This window comes from Erinaceus europaeus, chromosome 16, assembly GCF_950295315.1.
Source record: "Erinaceus europaeus chromosome 16, mEriEur2.1, whole genome shotgun sequence".
NCBI lineage: Eukaryota > Metazoa > Chordata > Mammalia > Eulipotyphla > Erinaceidae > Erinaceus > Erinaceus europaeus.
This window is the reverse complement of record NC_080177.1, coordinates 57,981,943-57,986,595: the sequence shown is the minus strand read 5'-3', so window position 1 is coordinate 57,986,595 and position 4,653 is coordinate 57,981,943.

Here is a 4,653-nt window from a genome sequence, read left to right as displayed (position 1 = left end):
TAAATCTTTTTTAATTTAAAAGAAAAATACCAAATAGCAAGTTAATAGCTGCTTTTCAAAAGAATAACCAGACTTGTTTCTTTGCCACCATAATGATGCTCCTGAATGCCTTAGTTGATGCTCTCAAGAGCATAAGCAATAACAAGAGTAGTGGCAAATGCGAGGCTAATTTACTTTTGTTTTTTATTTTTATGTTTATTTATTTATTTTCCCTTTTGTTGACCTTGTTTTTCTTTGTTGTTATTATTGTTGTTATTGATGTCATTGTTGTTGGATAGGACAGAAAGAAATGGAGAGAGGAGGGGAAGACAGAGAGGGGGAAAGACACCTGCAGACCTTCACCACCGCTTGTGAAGTGACTCCCCTGCAGGTGGGGAGACGGGGGCTCCAACTGGGATCCTTAGGCCGGTCCTTGCGTTTTGGGCCACCTGTGTTTAACCCGCTGTGCTAGCACCCGACTCCCCAAGTAGACATTTTTTTTAAACACAGGGGGAGAGAAAGACAGAGAGAGAGAAAGCACCACTACACCGCTAATGAAGCCTCCGACACAGATGCTCCCATACAGTGGTCTCAAACCCAAGTTCCTGTGCATGGCTCCTACCAGGGGAGCCATCTCCCAGTCCCCTAATGCCAGGTTCTTACTAGGTCATATTCCAAAGTCATGATTTTTATTTTCTACGTGTGGAAATAAAATATGGTTACACTGACAAAATTGACATCATTGATTAGAGCTGGGAAATCTGAACATCATAAGCTAAATGATTAAATGTCAAGTGTTAAGACTAACATTTGAGGGGAAACCCAAAGATATAAAGAAATGAAAGAATAGCCTGATTCTACTCCACCAATTTCTTGTACTAATCTCAGCCAGCATCACAGTTCATGAAAAGCAAGATAAAAATATCTAGGAGCATGGTGGCGCAGTGGCAAAGCTATGGACTCTCAAGCATGAGGTCCCAAGTTCGATCCCCAGCAGCACATGTGCCAGAGTGATGTCTGGTTCTTTCTCTCTCCCTCTATCTTTCTCATAAATAGAATAAAATACAATTAAATTTTAAAAAATCTAGGAGGAGGGAGTTCTGGGGGTACTGCCAAGGAGCAACAAAGAAAAGAGTGTGCCTGGGTAGAAACCAGACAAAAACAACCAGCCAGGAAAATAATGATGATAAAGAATACCTAGCACCTCACAGCACAAGCTGCAAAGTTTGAGGATCAGTTGAGACTAGACAGGCTTGTGGGACGTTGTGGGGGGTAAGTATCATGGGGCAGAAGTGGCTCGAATTCTGAGTGATACCAACAGCTGGGGAAATATTGAAAGGCTGACACCAAGCGACCAAGTGGTGGGTATACAGAAGCATGGGGACACACATGGGAGAGAAAGTTTAGAGTCCTTGATGTTAAGTGTGTAAGAGTATGTAGAAGATACCTGTTACATGCTGAAAACCCACACACATGTATAAAAAAAATGTGCTGTAATTCATTATCCTTCCCAATAAAATTAATTTTAAAAATATGTAGGAGGGATTCTTGTTCTAGGAATTGAATACATGCATGCAAATAAAATGCCTCAAAGGGGGGGAGGGGGAGAGAGCATAATGGTTATGCAAAGAGACTCTCATGCCTGAGGCTTCAAAGTCACAGGTTCAATCCCCCGAACCACCATAAACAAGAGTTGAGCAGTGCTCTGGAAAAAGAAAGGAAGGAAGGAAAGAAGGAAGGAAGGAAGGAGAAAGAAAGAAACAAAGGAAGAAAGAAATAAAGGAAGAAAAAAAGGTGACCCATACACACTCTTAGGGGAAACGTAAAAATTTAAACTGGCCCAGCCTCTATGGAAAATAGTATGGTGATTTAAAAAAAAAAAATGCCTCAAAGGAAAAAACAAACAAAAAAAGGATATCCAAACCAAGAGAGGAAGAAAGAGGGCCAAAGGGTTCAAATTTCCAAGGAACACCTCTAGATGAAAGATGCCTCTTTTTCCAGATTCTAACTGGTCACTCAGTGAGTCATTTAGGTCATAAAAACCCAAAGGTACCAGTATTTCTCTACATGCATGTCTCCCTAAATAGAAGAATCATTTATGGCACTTATAAGCACTCATAACACAGGCAAGTAAAACACTGACACCAATTAAACATTCTTCCATGGAAACTACAACAACCGTATATTAATGAGGCCCAAAGAGCTCCACCGAACAGTGTCACATGAATTTCCCGACTCCACTGCAAAAACTGCTCAAACTCAAGGCTGGAAAGACAGTTCAGCAGGTTGAACACATGCTTTGCAAGCATGATGCCCTAGATTCAATCCCTGGTACAGTATATGCCAGAGCACAGAATATGCTAGATCATCATCAAATAAATCTTTAGCTTTCTAATTTGGTGTGTGTGCATGTGTGTCGACTACTTTATTTGGGAGAAGTTACAAGTATTTAACTGACATATTTGAGTTTTAAGCAATAGATCAGTAATTTTTGAAGATTGGTAAGAGGAAATAGGACAGAGACGATCTCAAAAATTTTCAATTAGCTGAGTAAAAATCAAAGGAAGCAAGCATCATTGCCCAAACATTGCCAACTGAATTTATTTTTTTACGGTTTTCTTTTATATATGATGTATTGGAGCGGAAGGGGGGAGAGAAGTCTGATCACTACTGTTGTACATATTATGTCAGGGATTGCACCAGGACCTTCAGGCAAATCTGATGCTCTCCCTACTGAGCTATTTCCCTCCATTGGATGAATTCTGATCCCCCCCTTCCTCCCATAGGACTGTGTAACTTTGCAATTTGAGAAGCCTTTCCAGCAGATACATGAAAATCTGAGTCTCTCCCCTCTGCAAAATTCTTTAGTATACTCAAGCCTAACCACACTGAACCATCTTTCAACTTAACAAAATTCAATGAAATAAGGTAAATAGAGGAGCAAGAGGTACAAAGGGAGATAATATCTCTAAGTCAATAGGCAAGATTTTGTGTTCGATTGCAGTGGCCACTCAATTATGGCTGGCCCAAATGAATTTCTACTGTTTTCTGACCATCCAAAGGCCTGTAAAAACCATCTCCGCCACTGCTAACACTTTATTTTAGATTGACTTAGCAACCATAACAACCTTGTCTTCAGAGTTATTTCATTGCTACCATAAAATTTCTTCTTCCACCTGCCTAGGACAGTGATTGACAACTAAGGGTCCATTGAGACAATTTCTTTTGATCTCAACTCTCACTGTTAAGTTGTTACTCACCAACAAGTAGAATAATGAACTCTTGTTTCCCTAACCCACCTAAACTTGGGTAAAGCCTTTACTATTGGATACTAAGGAGGTGTCACCAATTTGTCAGTATCCCATCTTCACCACTAAAACCATCAAAAATTGTGAAGGGTCTCAAGTAAGGGTCTCTCCTTACTTGCAAGCTAACAAGTTAGTCTGGCACAGTTTTGAAAGTGAATGTAGATGACATGAGATTCCTTCTTTATTACTCAAAGTAAAAGAAAAAGCTTCATTTTCTTGTTCTGTTTCTCAAGCCCCAGTTCCAGCATGGGACTGCACAAAGAAGGCTTGTGTATGCAGAGATGCATTATAGGAAAGGAATCCTGAACAGAGAGAACTCAGATTTTCATTATTGCCCTTTGCTCCTTTGTCCAAGGTTCAATGCAAATAAACTCTTCGTTCCAGAATGAGATATTCTCTTCTCTGTTAAACTAACATCCTTGAAAAACATGCTATAGTAAAGGTGATTACTCTTCTGCTTGCAAAATATAGACACATAAGAGACCCATGGAGAATTAGTATATATACCTTACTATAAACAGAGTGGAATGATTTCCCCTTTATTACTTAAGTAAACCAAATACTTGCATTAGCTGGTAAGAATATGCTTCCCTCAATTACAGAAGCCAGACCTTCTACCTTCTGCAACCCACAATGACCCTGGGTCCATGCTCCCAGAGGGATAGAGAATGGGAAAGCTATCGGGGGAGGGGGTGGGATATGGAGATTGGGCAGTGGGAATTGTGTGGAGTTGTACCCCTCCTACCCTATGGTTTTGTTAATTAATCCTTTCTTAAATAAAAAAAAAAAAAAAAGAATATGCTTCCCTGATTACCTCTCCTCACTTGCTTCAGGATTCTCTAAGGTCAAACTTGTCTTTCCTATCTTATAAACTATATAACATCAGATTAATAGATTCTAGTAAAGCGAGAATGAATTAAGGATTTCTGAGTTGAGGTCTAGGATAGATCATAAGCAGGACATGTAGCTTAAGCTAGTGATTCTCAATCTTTGTCTTCAACTCACTAGAGATACAGATATTAGACATATACTTGTGAGTATCAATGGGGAAAATCAAATTTGAGCATTAATTGAACAAACCCAAAGTTAAATTCTCATATTCACTATTTTGCTTAAAATAGTCTGGATATAGCTCTGACAACCAGATCTAACCACTTTTAATGACTTCAAAACTAAATTAAATCTTATATTTAACACCCCTATTTAACAGCACTGCTATAAACTGGCTCTTTAAAATTTTTATATAAAAGACAGTAAGATATACTTACTGCTTATCAGATCAATCAGCAATAAAGTTAGACATATATATATATATATATATATATACTTGGCTTATATCTTATATTTAATCATGGAGAAAAAACAG